At 33.5% G+C, this 23868-nt stretch overlaps 1 long non-coding RNA gene across 1 annotated transcript in view; it reads right to left on the reverse strand.

The window, feature by feature from the left end:
• Nucleotides 1-554: 554 nt before the first annotated feature.
• The window catches only part of LOC135155462 (uncharacterized), a 29070-nt gene continuing 5756 nt past the window's right edge, over nt 555-23868 (reverse strand). The window contains exon 3 of the long non-coding RNA XR_010294613.1: nt 555-2499. This is a non-coding gene — a long non-coding RNA (uncharacterized LOC135155462). The remainder of the gene's footprint in view (nt 2500-23868) is intronic.

The raw sequence follows: 23868 nt of genomic DNA on the forward strand, positions 1-23868 counted from the left end.
AAAATGTTTCCTGAAAAAAAAGTCTGCTCTTTGATGTTTAAACAAAGAAATATTTGATTTCTCTTTTCCTTATTTCTAAGACCTCGAACATTCAGACTTAAAAGATGGCAAGTGAACATAAATATTTTAAGTTAAGATATTTGAACTCCATGCATTGTTCTTCCTCAATGCCACTGATTTGGTCTGATAAAGAACCAAACATTTATGTCTGAAATACCTTCGATAAAGAGAACAGGTAAGTTTCAATGGGCATATTCGTAAATGTATCCATTAGAAGATAACTGAAATCTTTTGCAAAATAACAAAGGAATGTCGTTTTTTATATAAATTTGCTTCTTTCTAGGAATGCTTATAATTCAGTGATTCTTTTGACATTAACATTACATGTTAAACAGCAATAAGCAAAATTTCCATCATATTTCCTTTTAAGCAAATTTCTACATTCAGCTTCCGTATATTACTTTTTAGTTGCATAACACATTTCTCCATTGAGTGACTAAGCATTAGCCACCACACATTGTGTTAAGTTGATGATCATATTTCATTTCTTTTTTGGTTGTCTTTTCTGTGCTTTAAGTTTTCTCTTTGTGTTCATTAGATTTTTGGTTTCTCAGGCGATTCTGCTGAAAGCTCTGAATATTCTTGCAAGCTTGTCGTTTTTTTACTCTGCTGTCTCTTGACATTCCTCGTGCACAATCTTATGTTTACAGCATGAAATAATGATAATGTCATATCTTTCATATCATGCTCACATTATTATAGTGTTATTGGAAATATTGGAATGTGGAAATAAATTCATTACATGTGTCCATGATGTGTCTCCCTGTTAACAAAAAAAATGCGGCAATGAAAGACTACTTCAATTAATTTTGTTTATTCTTGGTGGACAAAATATTGATAAATACAAATACAGTTTCATACAATAAAATACAACAAAGCATATTGGGAATATGACATGGGAAAATGACATAGTTGGGAATATGATCATAACATTCATAACATTTATATTAATGTTATGAATCTAAATTCATAACATTTATATTAATGCAAAGCTTAGATGAAATGTTATATTTTTATTTCTTTGTTAGATTATGATTTGATATTCAGTGTTTTGTTTGTATGATTTTACTTGCACCTGTTAAAATCATATTATTTACAGCCTGTAGTACTCTTTGGAGTTTTAAAAGTTCATACCAAACCAATTATATTTTCGTGCTAAAATAGCTTTATATGGGGTAATAGAGTATGTTCTTGGCTTGCTTCGCGAACGAAGATTTATAAAGGCAGTCCACGTCGACTGCAGGCACGCATGTGACTCACAAGGCCAATACGTGATAGACAGGCCCGGCCACAGCGGCCGCAGTCAAAAGTCACGTTTGGTGTGGCTGCTGAGGCTTCGCGATTCTTTCTGCGGCGACGTTTCTCCCTCAGGTGATCTTTTCGGGATTCCTCGAAAGAAGAGGCAGCCTGATGGACTATATGTCGCCAGCTAGCACGGTCAGCAGCCAGAGTAGACCACTGGCAATGATCGATATGGCATGTACCGAGGGACTTCTTCAGGATGTCCTTGAAGCGTTTCTTTGGAGCCCCTCTGTCACGATTGCCAGTAGAAAGTTCGCCGTACAGGGCTATCTTGGGCAGGCGATGGTCTTCCATTCTTGAGATGTGTCCTGCCCAACGGAGCTGAGTCTTCAGCAGCATGGCCTCGATACTGGGGATCTCCGCCTGTTCAAGGACCTCAACATTTGTGACATAGTCAGTCCAGTGAATGTTGAGGATGATCCGGAGACAGCGCTGATGGAAACGCTCCAGGAGTCGCATGTGGTGGCGGTAAGTTACCCACGACTCAGAACCGTACAGTAGGGTGGTGAGGACAACAGCTCTGTATACGCTGATACATTGAGCAAAACAGCTCTGTATACGCTGATACATTGAGCAAAAACGATGAAAGTTTAATCAAAATCGGACAACTTAATAGGAAAACAGTTAATTACACGCAGTAATGAATATGGAATATTTGGGCTGATGATGTCAGGTTCCACAACTTATGTTAAATATATGCATTGTGCACGAAATCACAATTATTACATATTTTCCTACATTGGGTGCATATTTTTCCCCTATAATAATAGATAAGTCAGCAATGCTTTCTCTTTTCGACTCGTCAGGAAGTGATTGTGCAACTCCTCGGTCGTTTCCAAAATCGGATTCATCCGACACTTTCACCTATTTTTCAACTGAAGATCCACATTCTTTGCAGAATCATGACTGCCAAATTCGATCCTAATGAAATCAAAACTGTGTGTCTGAGGGCTGTGGGTGGGTGGAATGGAAGGGTCTGAAGATCACCGTCATGTTGACCATTCAGAACCGTCAGGCCAAAGAAGGTCAAGAACATCTCACACAGCGGGAACATCCCCATCGACGCCATCACGAGGGAGCGTTCCATGGCTCGTGAGTTCAAGGAAGTCTTGGGAACGGCTCAGTCTGTAGGATGCACTGTGAAAGAACAGAACCGTCATGATATCATTGATCAGATCAATGATGGAGACATTGAAATCCTAGCGGAATGATGTGGATTGTTGCACATCCAGATCATTCCGCTTTGATTTCAGTCCAGCATTTAACATCTTATGCTGTGATTAAAGACATCACAAAGAAAAAAAACAGCAAAATTTTTTTTTTTTCATTCTTGGTGGAAAAAAGACAAAAGAATTGACAAAACATCATTAGCTTGCTCACTAAATATTCATGAAGCAGGGGTGGCGGAAATTTTAAGTAAGACAAACACACGTTTTTGGATAGAGCTTTAAAGAATGAAATTGGATGGTGATAGCTTTAAAAAAAGTCAGTACAATAGAGCTTTTTAAAGTATTGAATGGATAGACATTTAAAGAATGGAATGAATAGAGCTTCAAATAATGGATAGAAAAAAAACAGGATGGATAGACCTTTAAAGAGTATACTCTTTAGACAAAGGTTTTAAAAATGGATAGAACTATGGAGCTGTGAAAAATGGAATGGATAGAGCTTTGAAATACTGAATCGATAGAGCTTTAAAGAGCTAAATGGATAGATCTTTAAAGAATGGAACAGTTAGAGCTCTAAGTAATGGATAGAGCTTGAAAGAATGGAATGGATAAAGCTTTAAAATATTTGAATGGTTATAGCTTTATGGAATGGAAATGAAAGAGCTTTAAAGAATGGAATGGATCAAGCTTTAATGAATGGACTCGATAGAGCTTTAAAAAATGGAATTTTTTTAAATGGATAGAGCTGAAAGAATGGAATGGATGGAGTTTTAAAGAATGGAATGAACAGTGCTTTAAATAATGGATAGACGTTTAAAGAATGAAATGGATAGGACTTTCAAGAATGGAGTGTATAGAGCTTTAAAGAATAGTTTTACAGAATGGAAAGAGCTTTGAAGAATGAATAAAACTTTAAAGAATGGATAAAGCTTTAAAGATTGGAAGTGATAGATTTTTAAATGAAGGATAGAGCTTAGAAAAATGGATTGGACAGAGCATTACAGAATAGAATGGATACAATTTTACAGAATGGGTAGTGCTTTAAAGAATAAATAGAACTTATAAAAATGGAATGGATAGAGCTTTAAGAATGAATAAAACTTTAAAGAATGGAATGGATAAGGCTTTAAAGATTGGAATGTGTAGAACTTTAATGAATGGACTGGATAGAGCTTTAAAAAATGGTTAGAGCTTGGAAGAATGGAATGGATGGGGCTTTAAAGAATGGAGCGCACAGTGCTTTAAATGATGGATAGAGCTTTGAAGAATGAATAAAACTTTAAATAATGGATGGAGCCTTAGAAAAATAGAATGGATTTAGCTTTAAATGATAGAACTCTTGAGAATGGATTTGGATAGAGCTTCAAAGAATGGAATGGATAGAGCTTTAAGATTGGAATGAATAGAGATCTAAAGAATAGAATGAATAGAGCTTAAATAATGGAATGGGTAGAGCTCTCAAGAAGTGATAGAACTTTTAAGACTGGATTGGATAGAGCTTTCAAGAATGGATTTGATGGAGTTTTAAAGAATGGATAGTGCTTTAAAGAACGGATTTCGAAAGAGCTTTAAGAATGAAAGGGGTAGATTTTTTTAAATAATGGAGGGAGCTTAGAAGAAGAGAATGGATGAAGCTTTAAAGAACTGAATGTATATAGCTTTAAAGAATGGAACGCATAGAGCTTTAAAGAATAGAATGAATAGAGTATTACAGAATGGAATGGGTAGAACTTTAAAGAATTGATAGAACTTTTAAGAATTGATTGGATAGAGCTTTAAAGAATGGAATGGTTAAAGCTTTAAAGAATGGAATGAAAAGAGATTTAAAGCGCCTTGGTCTAGTGGTTCTGACTCTCGACTTTTCAAACAGAGGGTCGTGGGTTCGAAATCCTAGCCATGGCGTGTTTTCCTTCGGCAAGAAATGTATCCATACTGTGCTGCACTTAAAGTACCGTCGGGTAATATAGTAGCACCTTAAGCACCTAGCAAGTTGGAAACGTGCGCTATACAAATCCTATATTATATATTTATTTTAAAGAATGGAATGGATAAACCTTAAAAAAATGAATAGTGCTTTAATTGAACGGAAATGGAAAAGAGCTGTACATTATGGAATGGATACAGCTTTAAAATACTGAATCGATAGAGCTTTAAAGAGCTTTAAAGAAAGGAACGAATAGGGCTTTAAAGAACTGAATGGATAGAGGTTAAAGGAATGGAAAAGATAGATTCTTTAAAATACTGAATCGATAGAGCTATAAATAACGGATAGAGCTTGAAAGACTGGAATGGAAAGAGCTTTAAATAATTGATAGACCTTTAAATAATTGAATGGATAGAGTTTTAAAGAATTGAAGGGATAGAGCTTTGAAGAATGGAAGGGAAACAGCTTTTAAATAATGGATTGAATGGAGCTTTAAAGATTGGAATAGATGAAGATTCACAGAATGGAATGGAAACAGCTTTATGAATGAATAGAACTTTAAAGAATGGATTGGATAAAGATTTAAAGAGTAGAGTGGATAGAGCTTTAAAGAATGAATAGTACTTTAAAAAATTGATAAAATAGAGCTTTAAAGAATGGATTGGATAGACCTTTGATATACTGAATTGCCAGTGCTTAAGAGAGCTTTATGTATAGAGCGTTAAAGTGGATAGAGCTTTGAATAAATAAATGGATAGATTTTTAAAGAATGGAATGGATAGAGCTTTAAAGAATGGAAGGGATAGAGCATTAAATAATGGATAGACGTTTAAATAATGGAATGGAGAGCTGAAAGAATGGAATGAATAGTGCTTTAAAGTGATTAGTTAACATTAGTTTGACTTAAAAAAAAACTGAGCTAGAAAGTCACTTTTGTCACCTGTGTCTGTGATATGTTACAAAAATGAACCCAAGAAAAAATCGCGTCTGAAAATCGAAATATAAAGTGACCGGAAACACCATCTTAATTTCATCCCATACACTTATGTGTACTATTTATTTACAAAATCGGGGTTTGCCTTGTAGTTTTCGCTTTTCATTCTTAATAATGGTTGTTTTCAGGGTTTATTAGTTCTAATACATGCACTTGTACACATGTTTCATCTTGGTTTGAGAATTTTTTAAATTGGCTGCTCACAAAGTTAAACAATACCTTTAAAGAATGGAATGGATAGAGTTTTAAATAATGGAGTGAATAGAGCTTTAAAGATTGGATGGATGAAGATTCAAAGAATGGAATGGAAAGAGCTTCATGAATGAATAGAACTTTAAAAGAATGGATTGTTGGAGAAAGATTTAAAGAATGGAATGAAAAGAGCTTTAAAGAATTGAATGGATAATGGATAGACGTTTAAAGGTATTGTTTTACTTTATGAGCAGCCGATTTAAAAAATTCTCAAACCAAGATGAAACATGTGTACAAGTGCATGTATTAGAATAAACCCTGAAAACGACCATTATTGAGAATGAAAAGCTAAAACTACAAGGCAAACCCCGATTTTGTAAATAGGCGTCTTATACACATAAGTGTGAGGGATGAAATTAAGATGGTGTTTTCGGTCACTTTATATTTCATGAATGGAGAGACCTTTTAAAGGATGGAGTGGATAGAGCTTAAGGAATGGATAGAACTCTAAAGAACTAAATGGAGAGAGCTTTAAAGAATGGAATGGAAACAGCTTTTAAAAATGGAATGGATAGAGATTCAAAGAATGGAATGAATGGCTTAAAGAGTGGAATGGATAGAGCTTTAATGAACACATAGAACTTTAATTAATGGAATGGAGAGCTGAAAGAATGGAATGAATAGTGCTTTAAAGTGATTAGTTAACATTAGTTTGAATTTTAAAAAATCTGAGCTAGAAAGTCACACTTATGTGTACTATTTATTTACAAAATCGGGGTTTGCCTTGTAGTTTTCGCTTTTCATTCTCAACAATGGTTGTTTTCAGGGTTAATTAGTTCTAATACATGCACTTGTACACATGTTTCATCTTGGTTTGCGAATTTTTTTAATTGGCTGCTCACAAAGTTAAACAATAACTTTAAAGAATGGAATTGATAGAGTTTTAAATAATGGAGTGAATAGAGCTTTAAAGATTGGATGGATGAAGATTCAAAGAATGGAATGGAAAGAGCTTCATGAATGAATAGAACTTTAAAAGAATGGATTGTTGGAGAAAGATTTAAAGAATGGAATGAAATGAGCTTTAAAGAATTGAATGGATAGAGCTTTAAGAATGGAATGGATAGTGCTTTAAAGTGATTAGTTAACATTAGTTTGACTTTTAAAAAATCTGAGCTAGAAAGTCACACTTGTCACCTGTGTCTGTGATATGTTACAAAAATGAAACCCAGAAAAAATCGCGTCTGAAAATCGAAATATAAAGTGAGCGGAAACACCATCTTAATTTCATCCCATACACTTATGTGTACTATTTATTTACAAAATCGGGGTTTGCCTTGTAGTTTTCGCTTTTCATTCTCAATAATGGATGTTTTCAGGTTTTATTAGTTCTAATACTTGTTGAAACTTGTACACGTTTCATCTTGGTTTGCGAATTTTTTAAATTGGCTGCTCACAAAGTTAAACAATACCTTTAAAGAATGGAATGGATAAGAGTTTTAAATAATGGAGTGAATAGAGCTTTAAAGATTGGATGGATGAAGATTCAAAGAATGGAATGGAAAGAGCTTCATGAATGAATAGAACTTTAAAAGAATGGATTGTTGGAGAAAGATTTAAAGAATGGAATGAAAAGAGCTTTAAAGAATTGAATGGATAGAGCTTTAAAGAATGGAAGGGATAATGGATAGACGTTTAAAGGTATTGTTTTACTTTGTGAGCAGCCGATTTAACAAATTCTCAAACCAAGATGAAACATGTGTACAAGTGCATGTATTAGAATAAACCCTGAAAACGACCATTATTGAGAATGAAAAGCTAAAACTACAAGGCAAACCCCGATTTTGTAAATAGGCGTCTTATACACATAAGTGTGAGGGATGAAATTAAGATGGTGTTTTCGGTCACTTTATATTTCAATTTTTGAAGCACTAAATTATTATTTTCGAACGCAATTTTTTCTGGGCCTCATTTTTGTGACATATAACAGACACAAGTGACAAGTGTGACCTTCTAGCTCAGATTTGTTAAAAGTCGAACCAACCACTTTAAAGGATGTTATGGATAGAGATTTCAAGAATGGAGTGGATAGAGCTTTAAAGAACGGAATGGAAAGAGCTTTAACGAAGTGAATGGAGAGAGCTTTTAAAGGATGGAGTGGATAGAGCTTAAGAAATGGATAGAACTCTAAAGAACTAAATGGAGAGAGCTTTAAAGAATGGAATGAAAACAGCTTTTAAAAATGGAATGGATAGAGATTCAAAGAATGGAATGAATGGCTTAAAGAGTGGAATGGATAGAGCTTTAATGAACGCATAGAACTTTAAATAATGGAATGGAGAGCTGAAAGAATGGAATGAATAGTGCTTTAAAGTGATTAGTTAACATTAGTTTGACTTTAAAAAATCTGAGCTAGAAAGTCACACTTGTCACCTGTGTCTGTGATATGTTACAAAAATGAAACCCAGAAAAAATCGCGTCTGAAAATCGAAATATAAAGTGAGCGGAAACACCATCTTAATTTCATCCCATACACTTATGTGTACTATTTATTTACAAAATCAGGGTTTGCCTTGTAGTTTTCGCTTTTCATTCTTAATAATGGTTGTTTTCAGGGTTTATTAGTTCTAATACATGCACTTGTACACATGTTTCATCTTGGTTTGAGAATTTTTTAAATTGGCTGCTCACAAAGTTAAACAATACCTTTAAAGAATGGAATGGATAGAGTTTTAAATAATGGAGTGAATAGAGCTTTAAAGATTGGATGGATGAAGATTCAAAGAATGGAATGGAAAGAGCTTCATGAATGAATAGAACTTTAAAAGAATGGATCGTTGGAGAAAGATTTAAAGAATGGAATGAAAAGAGCTTTAAAGAATTGAATGGATAGAGCTTTAAAGAATGGAAGGGATAGAACTTTAAAGAATGGAAGGGATAATGGATAGACGTTTAAAGGTATTGTTTTACTTTGTGAGCAGCCGATTTAAAAAATTCTCAAACCAAGATGAAACATGTGTACAAGTGCATGTATTAGAATAAACCCTGAAAACGACCATTTTTGAGAATGAAAAGCTAAAACTACAAGGCAAACCCCGATTTTGTAAATAGGCGTCTTATACACATAAGTGTGAGGGATGAAATTAAGATGGTGTTTTCGGTCACTTTATATTTCAATTTTTGAAGCACTAAATTATTATTTTCGAACGCAATTTTTTCTGGGCTTCATTTTTGTGACATATAACAGACACAAGTGACAAGTGTGACCTTCTAGCTCAGATTTGTTAAAAGTCGAACCAATCACTTTAAAGAATGTTATGGATAGAGATTTCAAGAAAGGAGTGGATAGAGCTTTAAAGAACGGAATGGATAGAGCTTTAACGAAGTGAACGGAGAGAGCTTTTAAAGGATGGAGTGGATAGAGCTTAAGGAATGGATAGGACTCTAAAGAGCTAAATGGAGAGAGCTTTAAAGAATGGAATGGAAACAGCTTTAAAAAATGGAATGGATAGAGATTCAAAGAATGGAATGAATGGCTTAAAGAGTGGAATGGATAGAGCTTTAATGAACGCATAGAACTTTAAATAATGGAATGGAGAGCTGAAAGAATGGAATGAATAGTGCTTTAAAGTGATTAGTTAACATTAGTTTGACTTTAAAAAATCTGAGCTAGAAAGTCACACTTGTCACCTGTGTCTGTGATATGTTACAAAAATGAAACCCAGAAAAAATCGCGTCTGAAAATCGAAATATAAAGTGAGCGGAAACACCATCTTAATTTCATCCCATACACTTATGTGTACTATTTATTTACAAAATCGGGGTTTGCCTTGTAGTTTTCGCTTTTCATTCTCAATAATGGATGTTTTCAGGTTTTATTAGTTCTAATACTTGTTGAAACTTGTACACGTTTCATCTTGGTTTGCGAATTTTTTAAATTGGCTGCTCACAAAGTTAAACAATACCTTTAAAGAATGGAATGGATAAGAGTTTTAAATAATGGAGTGAATAGAGCTTTAAAGATTGGATGGATGAAGATTCAAAGAATGGAATGGAAAGAGCTTCATGAATGAATAGAACTTTAAAAGAATGGATTGTTGGAGAAAGATTTAAAGAATGGAATGAAAAGAGCTTTAAAGAATTGAATGGATAGAGCTTTAAAGAATGGAAGGGATAATGGATAGACGTTTAAAGGTATTGTTTTACTTTGTGAGCAGCCGATTTAACTAATTCTCAAACCAAGATGAAACATGTGTACAAGTGCATGTATTAGAATAAACCCTGAAAACGACCATTATTGAGAATGAAAAGCTAAAACTACAAGGCAAACCCCGATTTTGTAAATAGGCGTCTTATACACATAAGTGTGAGGGATGAAATTAAGATGGTGTTTTCGGTCACTTTATATTTCAATTTTTGAAGCACTAAATTATTATTTTCGAACGCAATTTTTTCTGGGCCTCATTTTTGTGACATATAACAGACACAAGTGACAAGTGTGACCTTCTAGCTCAGATTTGTTAAAAGTCGAACCAACCACTTTAAAGGATGTTATGGATAGAGATTTCAAGAATGGAGTGGATAGAGCTTTAAAGAACGGAATGGAAAGAGCTTTAACGAAGTGAATGGAGAGAGCTTTTAAAGGATGGAGTGGATAGAGCTTAAGAAATGGATAGAACTCTAAAGAACTAAATGGAGAGAGCTTTAAAGAATGGAATGGAAACAGCTTTAAAAAATGGAATGGATAGAGATTCAAAGAATGGAATGAATGGCTTAAAGAGTGGAATGGATAGAGCTTTAATGAACGCATAGAACTTTAAATAATGGAATGGAGAGCTGAAAGAATGGAATGAATAGTGCTTTAAAGTGATTAGTTAACATTAGTTTGACTTTAAAAAATCTGAGCTAGAAAGTCACACTTGTCACCTGTGTCTGTGATATGTTACAAAAATGAAACCCAGAAAAAATCGCGTCTGAAAATCGAAATATAAAGTGAGCGGAAACACCATCTTAATTTCATCCCATACACTTATGTGTACTATTTATTTACAAAATCAGGGTTTGCCTTGTAGTTTTCGCTTTTCATTCTTAATAATGGTTGTTTTCAGGGTTTATTAGTTCTAATACATGCACTTGTACACATGTTTCATCTTGGTTTGAGAATTTTTTAAATTGGCTGCTCACAAAGTTAAACAATACCTTTAAAGAATGGAATTGGATAGAGTTTTAAATAATGGAGTGAATAGAGCTTTAAAGATTGGATGGATGAAGATTCAAAGAATGGAATGGAAAGAGCTTCATGAATGAATAGAACTTTAAAAGAATGGATCGTTGGAGAAAGATTTAAAGAATGGAATGAAAAGAGCTTTAAAGAATTGAATGGATAGAGCTTTAAAGAATTGAAGGGATAGAACTTTAAAGAATGGAAGGGATAATGGATAGACGTTTAAAGGTATTGTTTTACTTTGTGAGCAGCCGATTTAAAAAATTCTCAAACCAAGATGAAACATGTGTACAAGTGCATGTATTAGAATAAACCCTGAAAACGACCATTATTGAGAATGAAAAGCTAAAACTACAAGGCAAACCCCGATTTTGTAAATAGGCGTCTTATACACATAAGTGTGAGGGATGAAATTAAGATGGTGTTTTCGGTCACTTTATATTTCAATTTTTGAAGCACTAAATTATTATTTTCGAACGCAATTTTTTCTGGGCTTCATTTTTGTGACATATAACAGACACAAGTGACAAGTGTGACCTTCTAGCTCAGATTTGTTAAAAGTCGAACCAATCACTTTAAAGAATGTTATGGATAGAGATTTCAAGAAAGGAGTGGATAGAGCTTTAAAGAACGGAATGGATAGAGCTTTAACGAAGTGAATGGAGAGAGCTTTTAAAGGATGGAGTGGATAGAGCTTAAGGAATGGATAGGACTCTAAAGAGCTAAATGGAGAGAGCTTTAAAGAATGGAATGGAAACAGCTTTAAAAAATGGAATGGATAGAGATTCAAAGAATGGAATGAATGGCTTAAAGAGTGGAATGGATAGAGCTTTAATGAACGCATAGAACTTTAAATAATGGAATGGAGAGCTGAAAGAATGGAATGAATAGTGCTTTAAAGTGATTAGTTAACATTAGTTTGACTTTTAAAAAATCTGAGCTAGAAAGTCACACTTGTCACCTGTGTCTGTGATATGTTACAAAAATGAAACCCAGAAAAAAATCGCGTCTGAAAATCGAAATATAAAGTGAGCGGAAACAACATCTTAATTTCATCCCATACACTTATGTGTACTATTTATTTACAAAATCGGGGTTTGCCTTGTAGTTTTCGCTTTTCATTCTTAATAATGGTTGTTTTCAGGGTTTATTAGTTCTAATACATGCACTTGTACACATGTTTCATCTTGGTTTGAGAATTTTTTAAATTGGCTGCTCACAAAGTTAAACAATACCTTTAAAGAATGGAATGGATAGAGTTTTAAATAATGGAGTGAATAGAGCTTTAAAGATTGGATGGATGAAGATTCAAAGAATGGAATGGAAAGAGCTTCATGAATGAATAGAACTTTAAAAGAATGGATCGTTGGAGAAAGATTTAAAGAATGGAATGAAAAGAGCTTTAAAGAATTGAATGGATAGAGCTTTAAAGAATGGAAGGGATAGAACTTTAAAGAATGGAAGGGATAGACGTTTAAAGGTATTGTTTTACTTTGTGAGCAGCCGACTTAAAAAATTCTCAAACCAAGATGAAACATGTGTACAAGTGCATGTATTAGAATAAACCCTGAAAACGACCATTATTGAGAATGAAAAGCTAAAACTACAAGGCAAACCCCGATTTTGTAAATAGGCGTCTTATACACATAAGTGTGAGGGATGAAATTAAGATGGTGTTTTCGGTCACTTTATATTTCAATTTTTGAAGCACTAAATTATTATTTTCGAACGCAATTTTTTCTGGGCTTCATTTTTGTGACATATAACAGACACAAGTGACAAGTGTGACCTTCTAGCTCAGATTTGTTAAAAGTCGAACCAATCACTTTAAAGAATGTTATGGATAGAGATTTCAAGAAAGGAGTGGATAGAGCTTTAAAGAACGGAATGGATAGAGCTTTAACGAAGTGAATGGAGAGAGCTTTTAAAGGATGGAGTGGATAGAGCTTAAGGAATGGATAGGACTCTAAAGAGCTAAATGGAGAGAGCTTTAAAGAATGGAATGGAAACAGCTTTAAAAAATGGAATGGATAGAGATTCAAAGAATGGAATGAATGGCTTAAAGAGTGGAATGGATAGAGCTTTAATGAACGCATAGAACTTTAAATAATGGAATGGAGAGCTGAAAGAATGGAATGAATAGTGCTTTAAAGTGATTAGTTAACATTAGTTTGACTTTTAAAAAATCTGAGCTAGAAAGTCACACTTGTCACCTGTGTCTGTGATATGTTACAAAAATGAAACCCAGAAAAAAATCGCGTCTGAAAATCGAAATATAAAGTGAGCGGAAACAACATCTTAATTTCATCCCATACACTTATGTGTACTATTTATTTACAAAATCAGGGTTTGCCTTGTAGTTTTCGCTTTTCATTCTTAATAATGGTTGTTTTCAGGGTTTATGAGTTCTAATACATGCACTTGTACACATGTTTCATCTTGGTTTGAGAATTTTTTAAATTGGCTGCTCACAAAGTTAAACAATACCTTTAAAGAATGGAATGGATAGAGTTTTAAATAATGGAGTGAATAGAGCTTTAAAGATTGGATGGATGAAGATTCAAAGAATGGAATGGAAAGAGCTTCATGAATGAATAGAACTTTAAAAGAATGGATCGTTGGAGAAAGATTTAAAGAATGGAATGAAAAGAGCTTTAAAGAATGGAATGGATAGAGTTTTAAATAATGGAGTGAATGGAGCTTTAAAGATTGGATGGATGAAGATTCAAAGAATGGAATGGAAAGAGCTTCATGAATGAATAGAACTTTAAAAGAATGGATTGTTGCTTTATAGAATAGAATCGACAGAGCTTAAATAATGGAACGGATAGAGCTTTAAATAATGGACAGAGCTTGGAAGAATGGAATGGAAAGTGCTGTAAATAATGACAAGGAAAGAACTTTAAAATGCTGATTCGATAGAGGAGCTTTAAAGAGCTAAATGGATAGAGCTTAAAGAATATAATAGATAGAGCTTAAAGAATGGGACGGATAGAGCTTTAAAAAGTGGATAGAGCTTAAAAGAATGAATTGATAGAGCTTGGAAGAATGGAATAGATGGAGCGTTAAAGAACTGAATAGCTGTAAAGAATGGATTTGATAGAACTTGAAATTAATAAATATGTAGGGCTTTAAAAATGGAAAGAATAGAGCTTTTTAAAAAAAAGATAGAACTTTAGATAATAGAAAATTGACCAAACCTTTTTTTTTTTCATAAGTACAACATTTTTTTATGATTTCTTATCAATCCGAGGGTGCACGAATCTAAATCATGCCACTCGTGTAACCTTGAGCATATTCCGCAAAGTGGCAAAATTCAATATGGCCGCCAAAATATGGAAATTACCCATGAAAATCATAAAACTGCCAGCAGATTGGCTATAAAATGTATGTAATAGTGTTGGAGGAGTGAAATACTCTCTGGAAAAATGATTTTTCTTGATGTTTAAAATGGCAGCCACAGACCGCTGTATTCAACATTATGTACAATATGAATGGGGGAAAATAATTTTCACAAAAGTGAGCACTAAATGCAAGTAATTGTGATTTTTTTGGTGAACTAATAGATGAAAACACGATTGCTAACGAAATGTATCATTTGTTATGTCATGTATGTAATAAATGAAGTATTTAAGTATTCAAAAAGCCACCAAACACCCTGACAATATTATGTATAATGTTAATGAGGACAAGAGTGCGTACGAAATGCATATTATTAAGATAAGCGAGAGGAATACTGGCTAAAAACACAATTTTAATTAAATATATTTAAGATGCAATTTATGTGATAAATGCTGTATTTTGAAATTCAAAATGGCCGCCATAGGCCCATTATACATTATATACAATGCGAATAGAGAAACTAATTTTCACAAGAATAATAACATAAAATGCAATATTGTCTGAAAACATGTTTTCTAAACATATCATTTATTTTGTCATGCATGAGATAAATGCAGTATTGTTAAATTCAAAATGCCCCCTATATGCCCTAACAGTATTATCTACAATTTTGTAAGAATTTGGATTGCTTGACTATGAAATCCATATAATCCTTTTGTATGAGTAAAATATTATTTGAAAGTATGATTTTTATGAAATATAGCATTTCTTCTGCCATGTAAGTGATAAATACTGTATTTTGACATTCAAAATAGCCGCTACAAGTCCTAACTAAATTATGTTAAATGCGTTTAGCAAATCTTATTTTCAGGTGGAATCATAAAATATGCGTGTAACTGTGGTGTACGAGTAAGAATAATGCCTTAAATATGATTTCTAAATAAATACATCACATGTTGGTCATGGAGGAAATAAATGCTGTACTTTGATATTCAAAATAGCTGCCATACATATAATTTTGACAGAATTTGGCTTTGCTTGACTATAAGTATTGCATTATAATTGTGATGTAAGAGTGAAATATTGTCTAAAACCATGGTTTCTAACGAGATTTATCATATATGGTGTAATTAAGGTGATAAATCATTTGACCTTTTGACCCTTAGAGGACCATCGACCTCATTATCCTCATGGACAAATATGTAAAATTATCCAATGATAATATTTACCAAGTATGAACATAATTGATGTAGAAATAAAGAAATGAGAGCAAATTGAATAAGAACTAGCAAGAAGTCTGATAATCAATATTTTCTAATTTTCTGGCATTTGGCGCAAGCCTTTTTTTGAACCCCTCACAAAAATGTTTTGTGTTCGCTCAAGCATGAACGAAACTATTTAAAAAAAAAGGATTAGAAAGATAATACATCAGAGCATCTATTAACATCAAAATATAGACATCATAATTTGAAACAAAATTTTGATAGACTTTTCTAAACTGTCCCGTTTTTTATACGCACTTAATGATTTTCATACATTACTTCGTCCATAGATCACAATTACTTGCAGTTTAGGGATCATTTTTGTAAAAATAAGTCTTCCCTACTCATATTGTACATAATAGGGTATATGGCGGCCATTTGAATATCAAGAAAATAAATATTTTTTTCAAAAAACATTTCAGAGAGTATTTCACTCCTGCAACACAATTACATTTTATAGCCAATCTACTGGCAATTTTATGATTTTCATGGGTAATTTACATATTTTGGCGGCCATATTGGATTTTGCCAATTTGCGGAAAATGCTCAAGGTTACACGAGTGGCATCATACAGATTCGTATTAAGCACCCTCGAATTGACAAGAAACCATGAAAAAATATTGTATATATGAAAAAACAAGGTTATGCCTCTTCTATCCTGAACTATATAGGGGCTCTAAAGAATGAAAAGATGGAATGGATAGAGCTTAAAATGATAAATAGAGCTTATAGTAGAGCGGATAAGCTCTAAAAATCACAATTGTGAAAATTTTGACTAAAGCATTAAACTTTCACAAGTAAAATTTATTTCAAAGATGGGAGGTAAATTAATTAATGCCATTTTCGGTCGTTGATATGGCAACAGATTAATTTCTCCAAAGTAACATACGTTCCCAAGTAATGGTAAATAAACATGATATAGATCCTGATGAAAAGATCATTTTCAAGCTCCCAATTTAATACATATGAAATTTAGAAATATTCAAGATCACCAAGATAGTTCCAATTGGTCCGCTGCCATGGCAACGACTTGTTTTTCCCTAGAAAAGTAAACATTTTGATAAAAAACTTTGTAGAATATGATTTATCTTTAAATTCCCTTACTTTTACAGTGCTAAACTGATATTTTGGTTGCTAAATGTATAAATAACATCTCAAACCATTGCCATGGCAACCAAATAACATATCTAATTTACGAAAATAACATGATTGACAAGACAATGAACGGGTGGATAATACAATTGGAATTGACAATCTAATTTGCCTAAGTTTTGACCCCAATATTGAACAAAATATACAGTAAGTGTTCTTGCAGGACTTCTTTATAAAGATAAAAAATTACGTTGTCTTGGTAATGCTTGAATGAAATTAAAAGATATCAATGTTGCAGAAGGCCCGTTGCAATGGCAACGGCTTGTTTTCCCCAGAAAAGTAAAATATTGATAAAAATGTAGAAAGTGATCATCATTCCATTTTCCCTAATTTTATGATGCTAAACGAATATATGTTTGTGGCTAAATGAATAACTATAACTTCTTAAGCCATAACCATGGCAACCTAATAACATCTAATTAAAAAGAAAAAAACATGGATGACGAGATTATAGAGAGGTGGAAATACAATAAAAATTAACTTAATTTACATGCATAAGTTTTGACCTACTAGTTTAATTTGGGGAGAAAATACAGTGTTCTGCATGAACTAATAAGAATGATAAACATTGATGTTGCCTTGGTAATACTTGAAATCAATCATAAATATTAATGTTGCAAATGGCCTGTTGCCATAGCAAAGGCTCATTTACCAAAGAAAAGTACCAGTTTTGATTAAAAAAACTGTAGAATCTGATTTTTCTTTCATTTCCCCCAATTTTAGGATGCTAATGGATATGATTGCTGTTAATATACAAATAACATCTGAAGCCGTTGCCATGGCAACCAAATAACATCTAATACCAAATAGGTTCATTATTGCGGACTGAAATAATCGCTAGAGGGTATTCATTTGTCTCGCAATCTACTATGGTCAACAAGGAAATTCATGATCACTCTCGCAAAAAGTGTTCACTAGCTTTTTAGAAAATTCGTGATCACTCTCGCAAAAAGTGTTCACTAGCTTACAAGTTCACAAGCTTTCGAATGCCGCTGCAACTCTTTATCAAGTGACGAAAATTATCTGATAACGTAGTCTATTTATACCAATCCCCAGGACCGTACGCACGAACGCGGGAACAATAGGTGGGCACTGATCAATAATTATGACTGACATTAACCAGAAAGGCTTTGTCTTTTCCTTGTTGATGTAGCATGTCATGATCTTTACCTCTCATTTTTGCCTCTGCCATTATTACCTCTGCTATTATTTACCTCTGCTATTTTTACCTCTGCCACTTTTACCTCTGCCACTTTTACCTCTGCCACTTTTACCTCTGCCACTTTTACCTCTGCCACTTTTACCTCTGCCATTTTTACCTCTGCCATATTTACCTCTGCCATATTTACCTCTGACATTATTACCTTTTGACCTCTGCCATTTTGACCTCTGCCATTTTCACCTTTGCCATTTTTACCCGGCACCAAAATAACATCCCATAGGCCGATATGAAATGATCTATGTACGCTTTCAACCATTTTAGATTCAATCTTTGGAAGCCATCTCGGATTTTTGGACATACCAGACGACTGGCTGTCCCTGTAACTTGGCCCAATCTACTATACTTGATCCTTAAAACAAACGAATAGAAACCAAATTAAAGCCATTTTATCAAGTAATGGATGAATTGTGGATTTTTAGCCTATGGTAGCCAGTTAGGGCGCCATCTTGGATTTTCAAGGCATCCTGGAGTGCTTACATTCTTTTCAACCAGTAAGGGTATTTTTGATCGTATATTGACCATCCTATTAATCATGTAAAATGATCAGTGAATTATATACCCTTCATGTTGAATAGATTTATGTATTACTTTAAAAATTATCACAGTATTTCGAAATTTTCTTCGTCAAAATCAGTAGTGTAATTTTTGAGTGGGCCAGATATGACGTATCGGGCAATGTTTATTGTATAGTTATTATGATTATTTTTTAGTTGTCGGCAAGCCCAGTGAGAGAGAAAAAAAATTCGAAATTTAGTAAAAGATTTTTTGGTAAAGTATTCGTGAAATAATCATTTTTCATCCATCTCTCTTTCCTTTTGTCTTTTTTCTTCTTCGTAATGATTATTTTTGGGGAGCGCCCCCATCTGGACGCCGCTGGTCAAAATGGCCACTGGCTGCCATTCTTGATATTTTAATGGCAAAAGCTTTGATTAGGAGGTCAAGATCATGTCAACTCCTCGAATAGACTTAAAATTTTGATTTATTAACCCCGATACAGTGCGTATGAAAAAAATGCTTGAAAAAATAGTTTATATTATACATTTGTATTATCCTGAAGATTTTTCACATTTTAACATTGGTACAGATCCATTTGAGCAAATGACGATATAACTGTCGAAAAATATTTCCGCTTGAGTGAGCACCACTTACTTGTGAAAAGTTAGTGAAAAATGATTTGCGCAGAACTTTGAAATAGTTATGCGAATAATATCTTTTGCCTTTTTTTAACTTGTTCTCTTGCCTACAACACTTTGAAGAGTTCATTGCGCCCCACCCCACTCCCCACAAACCGAGTCCATCGTGACGATATTTGCTTTACACTGAGCTGTGATTTACATGAAATGGCTTAGGCTTGGTTTTCACTTTGTTAAATCATTGTCAAGCTTGGAAAAGTGTGAAAAAACAAGTATTAAATTAAAAAATAAATGTAAACCCACTTTAAATTATAAAAACTTAATGAAAAAATGCTGGAGATATCTGGTATATACTTTTTTTCAGATTTAGTTATGTCCTGAGATCCAGCTGGCACGAAAAGGGTAAAGGTTGTGCTTACTAAGTGTTGAAATTTCAATTTGGGTGGCAAAAGTGTTACAAAATGCTTGAATGTATACGTTTTATTTCAATTGACTAAAAGTGCAAGGGAAATATATGAGAAATGTTTCACAGGGTAAGTTTGATTTCACCTTTTCCCCTTGATACAGCGTGAAAACGAGCAATTCTGCGCAAACAGATTTCTGCGAGGCTTAAAAAAATCGACAGTACTGACTCAAGTGTAACATTCTGTCAAAACTTTTATTTTCATTGGATAGATCAGACCCCAACCCAAGATTATATGTGAAAAAATTATCCACATGTATATTTTTTAACTCCCAGGGCTTTTTCAAAGTGTAAACTTTTTTTTATACGCACTGTATTATATTGATATGATATTGATATAACAGCTTTAAAGCACAAATCACCCAAAGACGCTTTCTTTAAAAGGGCCGGCTGCGAATACTTTGGAAGAAATTAGCCAGCATTAAAATTAGTGTTTTGGGAATTTATTTGAGCTCAATAAGTAAGTCTGATATGATTTTTGTAGGCCTTAATCCTTATTTCGATGCCATGGTATAATGAAATAAGATTAGTGCTTATCATTTAGCAACGGGTACATATTTGTGTTCAGCAGGGTAAGAGGAAAGAAAATAAACATTTTATTTTCAAAATGTGTACTTTTCTGGGGCCATTTTTCAACATTTATCATTACATTACGTTAAGCGTTACCAAAACAGTTAGTTTCATCATCCCAATGAAATCATGCAGAACACTTACTGCAACTTTTGTAAAAACTTAAAAGATTAGGTCAAACCTTATGCATATTGAATTAATTTTATTGTATTTTCCACTTGTCCATTATTTGTTTGCCATGTTACTTTTTTTGTAACTTAAATGTCAATTTATTGCCATGGTAATGCTTTAAGATGTAATTTATGCATTTAGCAACAAACGGGATCAGGACAACTACCCCCCGGACAATTACCCCCGGACAACTACCCCCGGATAATTACCCCCCAGACAATTACCCCCTGAGGAAATTACCCCCTGAGGAAATTACCCCCGAGGACAATTACCCCCCGGACAACTACCCCCCGGACAATTACCCCCGGACAATTACCCCCCCGGACAATTACCCCCCGATCAATTACCCCCCCGGGACAACTACCCCTTCGAACAATTACCCCCGGACAATTACCCCCTGAGAACAATTACCCCCGAGGACAATTACCCCCCCCCCCCCCGAGGACAATAACCCCCTAGACAAAGGGAGTGCACAGAGTCATCGGTCGTACGTTTGACGTAAAAAGTACTCAAGGCATTCACGAGTATCTTGGAATCAAACGAACGCCGTAAGAAAGCTGTAAAAGTGAGCTCCATCCATAGGCGGATCCAGGGGGGCCAGAGGGGCCCGCCCCTTCCCTGTTACACCCACAAATGTAATAATCTCCCACAAATGTATTAACGCCCACAAATGTAATAACGCCCACAAGTGTAATAACACTTTACCCACAAATGTAATAATTTCACCCACAAATGTAATAATGCAATTTACCCACAAATGTAATAATTTTTGATCGCCCACAAATGTAATAATGACTTTACCCATAAATGTAATAAATTTGAAGGGATTTTAAAAAAATCCTACAGTAATGCGTTCATATAGCACAAAAGTGCAAAGTCTCGTTTCCAGACCCGGTTAATTCAAAAATTAAAATATAAGTCCAAAGTCTTTTATCAAGATCCGGTTTTTTCAAAAATTAAAATATAAGGCCAGTCTTTTTTCCAGACCCGGTTGTTTCAAAAATTATAATATAAGTCCAGTCTTTTTGTTCAGACCCGGTTATTTTATGAATTATAATATAAGTTCAAACTAAGATACGATAATGATATTCCAGTGGAATAAAAATGAGAATCGAGCTTAGTCTTTTCTCCAGACCCAGTTAATTAAAACTGGTGGAATTAATGTCTTTCATGTTGTTTTAACTTCCGCGGCGTGTATTGTGAATATATGCGCTAAGAGTAAATTGAGAATCAAGCATAGTCTTTTCTCCAGACCCGGTAACTAAAAATTAAAACCCTATAGTAATGCGTTCATATAGCACAAAAGTACAAAATCTTTTTTCCAGACCCGGTTGTTTCAAAAATTATAATATAAGTCCATAGTCTTTTTTCCAGACCCGGTTATATAAAAATTTATATAATATAAGTCCAAACTAAGATACGATAATGATATTCCAGTGGAATAAAAATAAGAATCGAGCTTAGTCTTTTCTCCAGACCCAGTAATTAAAACTGGTGGAATAACTGTCTTTGTTGTTGTTTTAACTTATACGGCGTGTATCATGAATATATGCGCTAAGAGTAAATTGAGCATTAAGCGTAGTCTTTTCTCCAGACTCGGTTACTTAAAACTAAAAACTAAAACCCTTTACCCACAAATGTAATAATCCTTGATCGCCCACAAATGTAATAATATAATAATGACTTTACCCACAGATTTGAAGGGGTTTTGGCGATTTTTGGCGAATTTTTGGCGAATCTGTTCTAAACTAAAACCCTATAGTAATGCGTTCAAATAGCGCAAAGTCAGTGTTTTTTCTCCAGACCCGGTTATATAAAACATTTAAACAATCTTCCAAATAAAGATCGCAAAATTAATTCTTCTTAATGTTGAATAACATAGTTTAGCTTAGTCTTTCCTCCAGACCAAGTTATAAAAATCATTAAAAACACAACAACAACAAAACAAAGACCCTGCAATCTTATCAACATTGAATAGCATGGAAATATGGTGTAGTCTTTGCTCCAGAACCAGTTATTTCAAAATAGGAAATTATACGAAACAATAAAAACAAACAAACAATATTAACAAAGACCCCACAATATCATTGATGTAGAATAACTTTGTTGTTGTTATCTTGGGTTTTAAGGCACGTATCACTCATATATGAATATTTACGCCTATGATTAATTTGTCGTTTTTGTGGTATGCATTATCACAGGGTTTTTATAGTTTGGAAGATGCTGGGGTCTAAGTTTTAAGATTAATGTTTTGCTTAATTTGTATTTTTAAGAGAACTGGGTGTGGGGTAAAGACAACACTCTAAACCCAAGCATTTTAACTGGGTTTAATTTTGAAGATTGGTCTTAGCTTTAATTTTTTTTTTAAATATTTGTTTATCTTTTAAATAACCAGATCTAGACGAAAGACTAAGCATAATTCTCGTGTTATTCCACAGGAATAAGAATATGAAAAAGTCTTATGTTTTTAAGATTGTTTAAATTATTTTTTAAATGACTGGGTCTGGAATAAAGACAACACTCTAAACTTGCTTTTCTACATGGTCTTAATTTGGAGGATTGTTGGTTCTTAGATTCGTTGTTGGGGGTTGGTTTTATTGCTTTTTTATTCTTGAAATAACTGTGTCTGGAGGAAAGTGTACAATCGATCTTCATGTTATTCCACAGTAATTAGATTATTGGTTATTCGTTTTAGAATATTTGTAAAAGCTATTTTATTTTTTTCAAATACTAGTAATACCCAAGTCTGGAGAAAGGATGTTTGCTTTACCCATACATTATTACAATGTTTTGTAGGGGTCTTAGTATTATTTAAAAAAAAATCTGGGTGTGGGGTAAAGACATATATTTACTGGGTGTCACTTTTGAAGATTGGTCTTAGACTTGAAGTTTTTTAATTCATTTTTTAAATAACCAGGTCTGGAGGAAAGAGTACGTTTTTAAACTCGTGTTATTCCACAAGAATAAGAATATGATAGGGTCTTACGTTAAAATATATGTCCATGTTATCCAGCATTAATAAAATTATACTGTATTTGTGGTTGTTGTATTGTTATTTATAATTTTGGAATAACAGGGTTTGGAGAAAAGACTAAGCTCGATTTTCATTTTTATTCCACTGGAATATCATTATGGTATCTTGGTTTGGACTTATGTTATAATTTTTTAAATAACCGGGTCTGGAAAAAGACTTTGGACTTATATTATAAATTTTGAAACAACCGGGTCTGGAAAAAAGACTTTGGACTTATACTATAATTTTTTAATTAACCGGGTCTGGAAAAAGACTGCACTTTTGTGCTATATGAACGCATTACTATAGGGTTTTAGTTTTTATTTTTAAGTAACAGGGTCTGGAGAAAAGACTATGCTTGATTCTCAATTTACTCTTCGCGCATATATTCACAATACGCGCCATATAAGTTAAAACAACAAAGACATTAATTCCACCAGTTTTAATCAACTGGGTCTGGAGAAAAGACTAAGCTCGATTCTCATTATTATTATTATTCCACTGGAATATCATGATCGTATCTTAGTTTGAACTTATATTATAATTTTTGAAACAACCGGGTCTGGAAAAAAGACTATGGACTTATATTATAAATTTTGAAACAACCGGGTCTGGAAAAAAGACTTTGGACTTATATTATAATTTTTTAATTAACCGGGTCTGGAAAAAGACTGC

This window comes from Lytechinus pictus, chromosome 9 (genome assembly GCF_037042905.1).
Source record: "Lytechinus pictus isolate F3 Inbred chromosome 9, Lp3.0, whole genome shotgun sequence".
In the NCBI taxonomy this organism is placed as follows: Eukaryota; Metazoa; Echinodermata; class Echinoidea; order Temnopleuroida; family Toxopneustidae; genus Lytechinus; species Lytechinus pictus.